Source organism: Acanthopagrus latus, chromosome 12 (genome assembly GCF_904848185.1).
Source record: "Acanthopagrus latus isolate v.2019 chromosome 12, fAcaLat1.1, whole genome shotgun sequence".
Classification (NCBI taxonomy): Eukaryota; Metazoa; Chordata; class Actinopteri; order Spariformes; family Sparidae; genus Acanthopagrus; species Acanthopagrus latus.
Genome location: NC_051050.1, coordinates 18,763,884 through 18,778,073, shown reverse-complemented (window position 1 = coordinate 18,778,073; position 14,190 = coordinate 18,763,884).

Sequence of the window (14,190 nt, the reverse complement as noted above, 5' to 3'; positions counted from 1 at the left end):
TCACCCACCCACCACAGCAAACAACATCCGCACTCTCACCGGAGACACACACCACAATCACACACTCGCTCTCATTTCCTCTTTTATCTTCCTCTGTCCTCCTTGTAACAGGCAATTGAAAGTATTTGGATATTAGATTTAGCTATTTGTTTTTAAATACGTAATTAGAAAACTCAAGTTAAATATTTGTATGAATCGCTTGTAGAAAATAAAGCAACAGCTGAGAGGATAAGTGCCCCCCCCCCGAAAAGAAAACTAAGTCATTATCTGCTCACCCTCATGCCGATGGAAAGTCAGGTGAAATTTCATAGTCCTCAAAATATTTCTGGAGCTTCACAGCGAAACAGCCCCAGAAGTGGACGGGGACTTTGTATGCTTGTTTGAAATCAACAAAATAGCTCCAAATTACTCTGCGTAATCCAAATTACAGGATGCCCACTAAAAGCATTAGTGTGCACCACTTCTGCAGCTGGTGCACAAGTGCGACCACGTTTTCAAATCAGTTTTGGGTGTCAGAGACTTGAATTGTGCCATACAGGGTTGTATGGTACCATATTATATTTGTTTTTTGTTAATTTTAGATTTTAAACTTCACCTGACTTCCCCTCACCATGTGGGTGAGGAGAAAATGACTGATTTTTTTTTTTTTTTTTGGGGTGAACCTTTCCTTTAAGCTGTAGTAATATCCCATTTCAAATTAATTGAGAATTATTCAATGACTCATATAAGTTCTCGTGTTTCAGTGAAAAGTGTCAGCTGTGTCTCCTGCCGTGGCACTCTGAGGACCTCATCATGTCAACACAGCCGGCCGTAGCCAATCAGTGATATCTGCGGCCCACATCACTTCCTGAGGGTAGACTGTATCGCTGCCACTGACAGTGTTTGTCCTCAGAGACTCTGTCTACCCTGTCATTAAGGTCATGTTTACAGGAAAGCTGGGCAAGTGGTTAATGTTTGGTTAACCACTGTCTAAACTCCTGATAAGCCCCCTGAATATCAACCTGAGCCCTGCGGTCTGTTAATGGCCCAGGGTCTCTGAACAATAGCCCCCAGAGTGAGTTCATCGCTGCTGAGGCACGTCGGCTTGTAATCAGCTGTCACGTTTGGCAGGTGTGTGATGACAGAGATTATAGCTCAGCAGGGAGATAATTTCATGAATAGAAGAAAATAACAAATATTTGGGTCTACGGCGGCACGCTCTATGTCTTACCCAACGTCTCTCTCACACACACAGAGACAGACAGACAGTTGGGGGTAATAGAGCGATGGGGTAGATTGTATGGGCAGGTGCGGGCCTGGTTGTACACTACAGGATGCAAAGATTAGAATAGAGCACCTCCTATCACAGAATCTCTCACGTCCCTTCATAGTAAAGCAGTGTTCAGCATGCTGGCATGAGAAACCCACCTCCATCATTGTTCCACATCATTGTTTCCCTGTCAGAGGAAAGCAGAACTACTCAAAGTATCACACTCATTGGCTAAGAATGTCTCATAGATAATATTCAACAGCAATTTGCGCTTTAAAACTGAAAAGTATTCAGTTGATTAACTTTTTGGGGGGTATTTAAAATTGGAGCCTGATTGAGACTAAATTCCTGGTGTAGATGCGGTTAAAGATAAAACACAAAGATTACTATTGACAGTTTTTTTTCAACTTCCTAAACTGTCAAAGATGACAACAGTGCGCTGTAACAGTAAACTTTACAGGGGATTTAATTGTTACAAACTACAAATTAAAGTAGCGTTTCACCGGCCTTTTTCACCAGTACACATTTAACTGGCTCTAATAATATTTGGCATGCACAGCACCGGTTTTGTCACCGGCACTCCCAAATCAAAGCAGTTTAATAATGTGTAAAAGAGATATTACGTGTGAAGGATGCTGATATGTGAGTCAGCTAATCAGAAGTGGTCAACCAGCTGCCAACAGGTCACGCTGCCTTCAGGGTCTTGAAAACAATACCAGATGGGGGCGTCGTTGCTCAGGTGATTCATCACGAGACAATGGTGGATTCAGCTCACTTGCCAACAGACCTATGACAAACACTGAAGACTGTTGATTCAGTATTAGTTTGAAGTGATATAAAAGACAGAAGTTCAAGATTGTTATAAAAATATAGATTTTTGTGTGTGTTCATCCAGCGTGATCTAGCAGAGTTCATGTTTTGTGTGTGTGTTTGTGTGAGTTTGAAGAAGTGGTGAGAGCGGACTGAGATGACAGCTTGAAGTGCAGTTATTGGATTACTGTAACGGCCCTGTATCACGTTTAACCGTCACTGAGGACTGGATGCAATTATTGCACTACGAGATTGGGGATAATTCTGTTTTCGTTTTGATTAAAGCGAGAGTTATGGGCAGAGGCTTTGACGGTAGAAAGTAATGGGTTTTTTTGTCTAAGATGGATTGTTTTACAATTAGCAGAGGGGGACGCTGAGGGTAGGAGGGACAGACTGAGCAGGGATGTCACATCTGCTCCTGCCACTCCCCGGCAGGCCTGAGAGCATGGGAACCCTCGGCAGCTCCAACAGGCTCCACAGAGGGCACTTCATTTATCAATTTAACAGGTAAAAAGAAGCCACACATTGGTCTGAATGAATGGTATCAGGGGGGCGTAAAGGACGGACACTTAGCAGAGTTCAGATCCTGTTCCACCCATCACCCAGTTGTGAGACAAATTAACTCTGCATGCTTATTCTTTGGGTACGGCAGGCAAAATAAAAGCATCTGTCAACAGCATTTCATGCATGTGGTGTGTTCTGTCTGTGTATATGCATCCATATAAAAGTATCTCCTGAATCTGGGGCTTCCTGTCTGCGGCTTGTGGCGTGCACAGCGCTCCGCTTGCCAAAGACGGTTTTGAGTTACCTCCACCCGTCTTGTCTTGTGTTGGCCCCCCAGAATTGTGACCACCACACTTTAATAAGCCGTTTCACAGGGGTCAATTCTCCTTTCTCCACGGCGTCAGCTGGGTCGGCCCTATCGCCCTCTTCACCTCTTCCTCACCCAAGCTCCCCCATTGGCATGTGTTCAGCCCAACGTTGTTTACTGGACGGAGCATTTAGAGGGGTTAGCGTTTCACCATGGCAGCTGTTGGCACCATGTGCCTCCCCCTCGGGCGGCTGGCCGACGGCACGCAGGCCACTGCTTCACACACCCTGCAGCATCCCCCTGAGGACCCTGGCCTCCCTCTCCCCCCTTCGCTTGGCCTTGGTTGCAACCAGTAGCCTCGATCGGATATCAGATACCATTTTAATGTGAAGACAGGGTTCTGGCTTTAATTGATTGCTCCCGGATGGTACGCACAGTCTGGAGCCAACGTCGCTTGAGCTTGAAAAAGTACAAACAGCGTCAGCAACAAGCATTCACTTTCTGTGTGTGCAGTCTGACATGTGCAGACTTTATTCATTCCAGCGCCACAGCTAATATCTAATGTCTGTCGTTAGCAGGATTATGGGCTCCTGTCTCTGCATTTTCCACGTCACCTCTCACACTGAATGGCCTGGCAACTGTAACGACCACCGGGGCTCGAGGAATATTCCAATGTGCAGTTTCAGCTCCAGATTTCATACGACATGCTAGCATCATGGTTCAGGGACAGGCAATTTAGCTCTTTTAGCTGGTTGGATGGTCGGCTCCTTTGTCTCAACTTAAATATCTGAACGAGTGTTGAATGGATAATGTTGTACAAACATTAATGGTCCGAAGATCTTAATGATTTGAATGGTAATGTCCGATCACCACAACCAACAGGTTGACATTTTTGGTTTTGAGTGACACTATTATACAACTATTCCCAAGGCTGCCTTGAAAATTGGTACAGGTATCCAAGTGTCCTGACAACAATAATGATCACTTGAACCTTCCTGTAGTGCCCTGTATTCATCAGTAAATGCTAGCAAGAAAGAAGTAGATGCTGAAGTGTCCTAAAAAGGTTTTCGCATTGTGGTTCTCTCGTCTGTGAAGCTTTTCAAAAATTGTTCTTTAATAGCTAGATACCTGAAACCAGGCATGTGGTTAAAACATACTTGAGGGATTTCTCACCTGTTGTTCTGCAACATAAATTATGCCAGTGCATATCCATCATGTCAAATTGAAGCTTTTATGTGTCTTTAAAAAGGATAACAAGTGGCTAAATGATACTATGGAGGTTGTCGGTGTTAAACATCGGTTGAAATTCATCCACTCCCTGGTCTGTCTTTACAAGTTGTCTTTAGTTATAGTAACCTGTGTATAGTAGAGCGTAGAAGGCAGCTTAGTAGTGATGTTTAAGTAATGCAATCTCAGTGCAGCCCAACATTAGCTTTTTACTTATGGTTATTGTGTTCAAAAATCACACTTCAATAAATCATAAAAGTGGTGTTCACTTGTGTTGAACGTCTTGCTTGTTAATATCATAAACCCTTCTCTGCCACAGAGCTTATTTTCCCTCTGGTTACACCTTGAGGAAACAAACTGTCCTCTAAGGTTGCAAACTTCCTGGTTGGTCTACTGAAATACAATACATAAATACAATGAAATACATGGCTGTGGACCCTACATCTTACTCAGGAAAAAGAAAAAGATGGGATAAGATCTGTTGGAATAAAAGAACTGCAAAAAAGTTCAGCAGAATGAAGGTGAGGATCAGTTGGGAGAGCCAAGTAATATGCTACTTAGTGAAGCTGTGCTATGGATAAAGGAAAGTATGTGTCTTATCTCTGTGACATTTAGTTCTACAAATTACATGTGGCTTGCTAATCAGCCAATGAACCGCTCAGCAATTTCTGGTGGACTAGATGTCCCTGTCACTTCTGCTGTGACTCAAGGTGACATGTGAGAGTCACACAAACACACACATAGTCCTCTTAATTTTAAACCCACTTGAAGAGATTCTTTGAGATCCTAGCATGTTCGTCTTCGTATGACTTGAACTACGACGTAATCAGTCTAATTCTGTGATTGGCAGATGGCTGCGTTTTCGGAGGGACAGGGGAGATTGTGAATGGGGGTAATCTCATCCCACCCACCCCAGAGCGTCTAGTGAGTCTTGGGAGAGTGGTGTAGCGAAGCAAGGTCAGGGTGACAGTTGTCAGACCCCCATCCATACCATTTGGATGGAAAGTGATACCACAGACAGCTGACGCTGCTTCTGTCACTCTCAGGGTTAATCTGGAGCGTCTTAACATTCACTTTGCTGGGGACGGATTTGTAATGAACGTGGAACTCGGGCGTAAATGGAAATCTCAGCATCTGTGGCTCTGTTACCTCGCCCCCTTCACGCACACAGAACCGCAGTCTCAAGGCCACAGGACAGATTCTTGAGGTTGTCTTGTAACCACAGAGTCATGCGGCGCTCATAACTCTTTCAATCATACATACATTGTGGAGGGTCCTGTCACTCGCCATTATACATGCCACCCCCACCCACTCTTGGGGCTCATGATGATAGACCCAGTGAATGTTTCCCTCCATCGCCACGTTTAGGGCCGCATATCAGCAGGTCCCTAAAATAAACAGCTGTGAAAAGAGACGAGGCTTCTTGGACACAAGATATTCAATCTCCAAATGGGAAGTTCCACACACACCTCCAGCGTCAGTGGGTGGATTCAGTTAGGTATAAACAGGCTGGAATGAGGAGCAGCGTGATAGTGGATTTTACGACACATTATGAAGTATACAGTCCTGTGTTTATACTGCTCCCCTGTAGAGGCTTTCTTTATGATAAACATGGTCACATGTTGAGGTTTCAGTGACTGAACAGACTTGTGTTTGTGCTGATGTACACAGACGTCTTTGTTAAAGGGTTATTCCAGTATATTTGTAGTTGTTCTTAGCCAGACGAGAGGCTCCGACGGCCGTTCTGTCGGTCAGTTGACCACTTTGATCCAGACTTAAGTGCTGCATCAACCATTGAAATGGATTACCTTAATAATTTGTACAGACAAGAATGTTTTTCCTCTTGCGACACCATGACGTTGACTTTTTTTATGAAAAGGGAACTCCACTGATGTCACATTAAAGACATCTCTTTAGCCTCATTCAGGCCAAATCAGGCGTCGCGGCAAAAACAATGGTCCTATCATTCCTCTGTATGTGTTTGGGAAGTGGCGGTGGGGATCACATGGGTGCCAAAAAATGTTTAAAAAGTAAACACAACCAGCTACCGCATCAAAGCTGGAACAGACTCTGAAGAAACACAACTGTGTCTCACATTGAGATGGTCAGTCACATAAACCGGCAATCAGACCAGAAGCTAGACCAGAAGATGGCAAACGATACAAGCAGCATAAATGGCCCAAAACGCAATAGAGTGTAACGTTATGTTTCATGTTTACGCAATGATGTGATTGTCTATATCTGTCGATCACCGTAAGACCGGCATGTTAAAAGCTACTTTGGCAGCGGCATGACCCGAAGATCAGAGGCAGAGTATGATGGGCCCGCAGTGGCTGTAAAAGTGACATGGCTAAATACTAGTAGCGTTAGTGTAGCGTGGCGTTATGGCTCTTGGCAAACTGCTCTTAGGTGTGTTGCCGCCACCTTCTGAATCAGCGTTGGGTAAAAGTTCACAACATTGCGTCACACAAACAAACCAGTGGGAGTACGCTCCCACGGTGCAACAATATTACGATTTGTAAAGCCTTTTGTAGTATCTGAGGAAGCTATGCAAAATCTGAAAAATTGCCTCAAGCAATGCAATTAAATCAAATCTGGGCGTGTTGAGTTTGAAAGAAGTAAGCTTACCAGACCTATGTAACTCATCCCAAATTTATAGTAGCTTGAGGCTACATTAGCTGCTACTAGCACAACACACCCAAATCATTGATCAAACTGTTAGTGGTTGAGTTGTGTTGTGGCTAATGTAGGTTTCAGGCTTTGAGGAAACAGTATTGAGTATATTCTTTTAAGAGTAAAATGTTTTGTCAGTTATTTGTTAGATTTCCGTCACATCCACGCTGCCCAGAGGATGAACCTTTGCTGACCCCTTCGCCTCTTATCCAGCGCCACCAGCATGGATGGATCAGCACAAATATTTTGGCACAAACTTTACAGAAACCCGTAGTTCTCAGATGATACATCTTAATAACCGTGGTGATCCCCTGACTTTTCTTCTCGAACCACTGTGACTTTGATATTTTTTATTATTATTATATATTTTTTAAGAAATGAACAGATATTGGATAACCCATTAAAGTCAGAATGAACTGTCTTAACTTAAGTGATCTTAAATGGTTCATCTTGTGTCATCATCAGGTCAAATCTTAAATCCGTCTAATACTTTGTAAAACAAATGTAATTCCCCACAGTCTCAGACATGCTTTCTGTTTAGTGTGAATTAGCAATCCCACCCCCATCAAAACATGTACAAGAGGTTCATTTAAAGGCTAAATGCAGAGAACCAGCTGCTAGTGAGGCTGTGGCCTTTCACTCTTGACGTACTCGTCACTCTTCATATCTGTATTACTGTAATAAAAGAGTAAGAGCAGTCATACGCTCATACAGGTCTCAGAAAGAAATCCCCAACTCATGACCCAGAATGTTGTGGTTCCATTATTTACCATACCAAACTTTCCAAAGTTATGTAAGCCAGCACCGTTTCATGCGCATCAGCTTTTAAGTTTATGCTGAAATAAACTGCTTTCACGGATCTGGTTGGACTGTTTGTTTGTTTTTTTTCATTAATTTTGAACTCTGTTGCCAGATCACAACGTTTACCCACAGATAGTGCGACGTTATTTCAGCTGACAAATTTACCAAAAATACAAGCTGTGATAAAGCCGAAATTATCCTCCAATGATGGAATTTGACATCCTCATTTGGCTGACACTGCGTGAACTCTCTCTTTGTACCCCGACACTTGGCCTGCTCTCAAAGGGAGATGGAGAAAGGAGAAAGCGCGCTGGCATCCATTAGCGTCCATTAGTACCAGCATCAGTGATGTACGCAGGAAGAGGGAGATCATTATTCACTGTCACTGTCCTCTAAAGTGTAGCAAGAACATCAACATTCACTCAGTTATGACTGTTTTCAAAACTCTCTCAGGACGAACACAGCACAGCTGTGCCGTTGCTTTTTAGCATTTCCTGCTCCCTCGTCTCCCCCGTGCATTTGTGTGTTTATGAATTACCGACACAAAAGTTTGCAGAATACGCACCATAGATTAACACGAGCGACAGGGGCCGGTTCCTGGACCCCACTTTGTCTATGTAGCCACAAAGGGAGGAAGAATAATGGAGGTGGTGGTGGTGGTGGTGGTGTAGGGGTGGGGGGTGAATCTTCTTCTCCTCTTGCCTCTTGTTTACATTCCACACCCCCAAACCCCCTAACCAGAGCTAATCTCATCTGTAAATTCCCCGGCTGAACAAATATCTCCCCTCATACTGAATATTCTCACTCTTTGTCATACACACACACGTTGTGCATGCGCGGACACACACTCATAAAGCACAGAGATGTTGGTTTTTATTTTATCTTTTACTGTAAGTGCTTTGATCGCCTCCCTCGACTTCAGTTTACGTCTTCTCTTTTCTCTGTGGTCTCCAGCACGTCAGCAGGAAATTAACGCAGAGGTCACGTTCCCATGTCTGGCTTTCATTTTCTCTTTTGTGTCGCTCTCAGTTCCAGTCACTTCTTGCGACCGAGGGACACGAGTCAGACCCAGTCGCACCGGCTGCACTGGACAGGATCAGGGTTCTTGGTGTGATGGTTCGTTGGGAGGGGGCAGGCTGCGGGGTTCAGAAGGATAACGAGTATCTTTGTTCGGGCATTTGGCTGGCAGGGGAGACACACACACCGACACACTGCCCAGAGAGGGACCCTGGATATGAAAGCCTGCAGGGTGGACAGACAGACAGGCAGACCAACAGACAGGGCTGGTTATGGGTTGCTAGCTGAGCACAGGCCTCCAACTGTGCGACCCTGACCTGTTCGTGCAGCTATTACGGATCGGATCAGTGGACCTGTAAAGACCAACTGCATGGCCTGCTGCACTGCTCCGGACCGCAGCCAAGACCGGGCAATGTCCCGTCTGAGGCCCTGAACTCTGCTTAGTGGGGCAGCAAATCTAATTTGGGTTTTTTTGGGTGATTTGCAGATACAGTTGATTTCTGTTTCTGGTGTGTTTGTGTGTGAGAGTGTGATTGTGTTCCTTCTCCAGTTGTCCTTTCTGTCACAAGGTTGTGAATTAGGGCCCATTTCCTGCACTGTTCTCACTCTGGGCTGAAGGTGGGGGAAGGACCCAAAATAACGGTGTTGTCTTTTGTGTGTGTGTGTGTGTGTGTGTGTGTGTGTGTGTGTGTGTGTGTGTGTGTGTGTGTGTGTGTGTAGGTATGTATGCCTTGTCTAGGACAGCATGGAGCCGGGGCCTTCCTGAGCTCCATTGTCCTTCACAAACATACACGGCTGCCCATACACATGCAAACACACGCATGTAGCCGGTGAATATTTGACATGATATTAAAGCATGCGGCAACACAATAGTCATTATGTTGATTGCACAACGTAATGGCTATCGAATAACAACACCCTCAGCGTTTAGACTGGTTCCATGTAGGTCTCACTTTCACTGTGTGCTCTACTGTTTGCCACTGGGCACAGAATCTCCCGGGAAAATGACAGCTGACCAGCGATCCAGTCATGCTTGCAGCATGGCCACATATCCGCCATTACGTGTCCGTTATAGACTATTTTTCCCCCCTGTTGGCTGCTTGTAGTTTCTACTCTCAGGAAAACAATGATAAAAACACTTGGAATCGCAGGTGGAAGGTTTTTTTCCTTGAAATATGTGTTTTGTAAGCCACAAACATGGCTGGAAATCGTCTCGCTTACAAATGTTGAAACACAGTCTTGAACTGTGGTTATTGGTTAATGGTTTGCAGAAAGTGCCAACATTTTATCCCGACGACTGGGCTGACATTGAACTGAGCTGACAAGAAAGCAAGATGGATCACTCATCAAAAAAATGATCGATCATGACTTTTGAAACACATTTTAACCTCTGATGAGGTATATGATCTACTTCTCTCTTCCTGTTTCCTGTTTTTCTGGGCTTTATGTCAGATGTGACTCAATAACAGAGAAGTCAGCCTCTCTACTGTTAATGGGAAAGGATTCGTTAGAATAAATGTTGGAGGCGTACTCGTTTAATATGTATGTCGAAAGAGTACTCTATTCATTATATATGAATGCATCACATTAAAATTTCAACAATATTCATATATGCCATGATAAATGGGGTCTGTCCTCTGTGCCGCCCTGCCACCGGGGATTAGATGTGATGCACATGTGGCAAAGTGCTTGATCCATTACACTCAATTCTCATTACCGTGTGTCTGGGCATGTTTGACATTAGCATGACTTACATTCATATAAGAGGCTTGTCTAAAACCTGAATGTGAGAGCCATCAGCGGAGGGTGATAATTGAGACACCTGAGGACCTCTGTGCTCTGATCCAGGCCCGTATACTCCAGAGAGAAAACAAACAGAGGCCCCTCACCACAGCAGGGGGGGGTCGATGTTCCTCTTGATAAAGAGATGCGCCTTTTCTAATCGCTTATCTTCAAATAACCAACAGAGGGGCTGTTTTCCAACAAACAGCAGCCGATCAGTCCAAGCCCTTCAGTAAATACTGAGTCGTCAGACTGGCAGAGATAGAGGTGTGAAGTAGCGACAGCAGATTAGGCAAATTTCCTTTGTCTGAACATTTCAGTGGAAGAATCACTGATTTCTTTTTCTTTTGTGACTGAAATCTCTATGTCAGGTTTTTTAAGTTTATGGTACTTTGTTTAATGTTTGCTTCGGGAATTATGTAGCTGTTAGAAAACCTGCGACTTTGATGGATGAGTATAGATAATATAGTGTTCTTCAGAAAAGATTCCACTTAAATGCAGAGTATGTAGTTCCTGTCACTGTGGGCGTCTCTATCTAAATGATGAAAAACAAAAATATAGACTGATGACATTGCGAAGCAGCGCAGGATCGTGGGAGTTTTTGTCTTCACTGTTAAACGACTACATTTTCCTTTCCCTGAAAAAAATCTACCAAAATTGAGTCAGGCAGAAACATTCATTTGCCTTACATTTAGTCACACTCGGCAAACTTCTTCCTCTGTTGTAACATCTGATGTTACTCCAGAAGTGATAGCAACGGGCGACCAAATGAATCGCAACATTACCTTGTATAAAACCAAAGAGTTGTCCTGGTTTGATTAGACACAGTATTTTTTAGAAATCTTACATACCATGTCTTTAAAATAACATATCTTTAAAAATGTAACAATGCGTTACACAGGGCTAACATGAAATTATGTCAAAACTGTTATTTGTTCACATTCCTTCCTACAATTTTCTATGGCTTTAGACTAGAATTCTTACACATATTGCAGATTTAAGTAATTGGTGTTGATGTATATTCAAATATTAGTCCAGAAAGGCTTAACCATATCTTCTGGTTACTGTTCACTGACTGCTGTGTCCAGCTACAGACACTTTTTCTGTGTCATTGTGCTTTTTTTCAGTCTCTTTGTGCAACCGGTTGGGTGTGAACCAAAAAAAAAAAAAAAAATACCCCCATCTCTGTTTAGACGTTGAGGTGTGATAGTAGGATGACATCATTGTATTCCTTGTCAAGGAGAGCTCCTTTTTATCATAGCCTCTGGCCTTGCTCCATTCCTGCTTCCAGGGCAGGAAGGAAGGGAGTCAGAGTTAAAGGGATTGCAATGTGCTGCAGGTCAGACTCCACCGCTCTGAGCGTGGCCCCCCGGCTCATTTACAGAGGGCAGCCGCATTTATATTTAATCTCAAAGAAATAACTCTTGTTTGCTTGCACCCTGTATCGGCCTTCTCCGGGTTTTCGCTTCTATTTTAAGCTTTGATAGAGTTTGTTTTCGCGAGCTTCGGTTCTTCCCCTCTCCAGCCTTGTGAATCCATTACGGAGCGTTTTCTCATGGCCTTAAATTTCCCTCCCCGAAAAAACAAATAAGTGTCTCAAGTCAGAGAGGAGCCTTACAGGCCGAAACAAGAGTTCAGATTTCATGACCGATAAAAGACAGCACGCTCTGCCAGAGTTTCTGACAAATCAGCACTTTTTCCCAGATGTTGAAAAACCCAAACCACACCTTACTACGAGGATGCAGGAGGGCATGTGTTGACAACAGGCGTGACTCTCTCCGAGCGTGTGCCTGACAGATTTGACAGTTCTCACGGTGGGTCAGGTGTTTTCCTACTATCGCCCTGCATGCCCGTGCGCATCTCCTTTATTTCATACTACACTTTCGCTCAACACTTGGTATTTGTTTTTCTGTTATGCAATAAATTTGTAGCCGATTCCCCACACTCCCTCCTCCTCTCCTCGCCGCTCCGCCGGTGTTTCCCACACTTCATGCACCTCGAGAGACCTAGCCCCTTTTGGCGCCCGTCCATTTGGCAGTCACACCGACAGAAGGACCAGCATGTGCGTGGGCTTCATAATAAAATAATCTTTGCCCTGGGGTGCTGAAACTCTGCGGATACTCCCTGACAGTTTCACTCGCCCCGAGAGAGAGAAAAAAAAAAAAAAGGAAGGAAAGAAAATGGGAATCTGGCACAGACACGCTCGCTCACTTACATTCAGAAATACTGTCGACTGTAACTGAAACACGACAGAAACACCATATATCACGTTGCGCTCGTGGAAAGACTTCACTAGAAGGATTACTGGCGTGTCATGTGTTTTGAGGATTTTGGGGAAGTGCCAATTTAGATGTGAGAACGAAACTGTGACAGGAACTAACACGCGTCCTCTATTTTTTTTAATTTTCTATTTTATGAAATTAAGACGTTGTGGTTTTGGCACCCAGGAGAACAAATTTCAAGCAGATACTTGAAGATTAGGTTCTCACATCTTCACAAAGGAGAAGTGTGCAGTGAGATGAAACCATCAGGGACCGGTTCCTCCAGTTGTATCTTTATCATCTGACTTTACACGGAATATTAGTTTGTGTCTCACTAATATCAGAGGAAAAAGGAGAAATACAACAATATAAACGGGCTAAATTCAGGATAAGAGCAAAGAATTAAACTATAGCTGGAGCAAAAACAGATATGTGAACACAGAGTTGCATGTTTTTCTTTTCTTCTTTCTTTCTTCCCCTTTTCTGTTCTGAATTTTCAGTGTTCTTGTTCTGCATCATTGTTGCTACAGTCACACTTTGCAGTGGCTGCTCTCTCTTTTTATAGGTAGTTTTAACACTTGTTCCAGAGTGTGGTCCGGCCTGAGGAGTAACAGAATACAGATAATCAGGATACAAAAAAAGGGGCCTATATTCCGTCGAGGTTACAGAAACAATTATTTAGTCAGAAAAATTGTATTACTAACAGGATTACAATTTCAAAGAAAGACTCATACACTTATCTGTAACCACGCACACATGAGAACTTTTTACAAGAAGACACACATGTGTTAAGACTAAATAAAAGTCATGATACTGATATTGTTATCTACATATTTATTTCTTCTTAAAGTTTAATATTCTGATACCTGGATTACATTCCTGACTACATACAGTAAGATTTCATTAGTAATTTTGTGTGGATTTTGTGGCGCATCGGTTGCATTTTTATTTACATGTATCATTCTTGTCAGTGTTATATTATTAAAAATTGCACCATAACTACTCATAGCCCATCAGGTTGAGGTCATTGTGTATCTGTCACTGGGAAGTTTAGACTGTTAGACTGAATGTGTTATAGTTTATGTTATTGTTATTGTTATAGTGTGTGATGTACCTGAACTGTAGTAAATGTTGGAGTAATAGTAGCAGAAAATTATTATGCTCAAATAAAGTACAAGAACTGTGAACTAAGTTTTGTTTGTATTTGAGTAAATGTACGTTCAGAAGTGGAGAACTTCAGATTCTTTACTTAAAGAAGAAGTTAAAGTAGTGACACCAAAAAAACTCCACTGCAACTTCCTTAAAGGACAGGTTCGCACAAAAATGAAAATTCAGTCACTAACTAATCACACTCAAGCTGATGGAAAGTTAGGTGAAGTTTGGTCATCCACAAAAGATTTTCTGGGGCTTCACAGCAAAATGCAATGCATCATTCTCCTAAACAACAACGAGTCGATGGGGACTTGTTTTTAAAGTGCAAAAGAAACATACAATGGCTCCATGCAGCTTGCCTGGTGTAATCCAAATCTCTGAAATAGACCAAATGTTCGAAATGGATT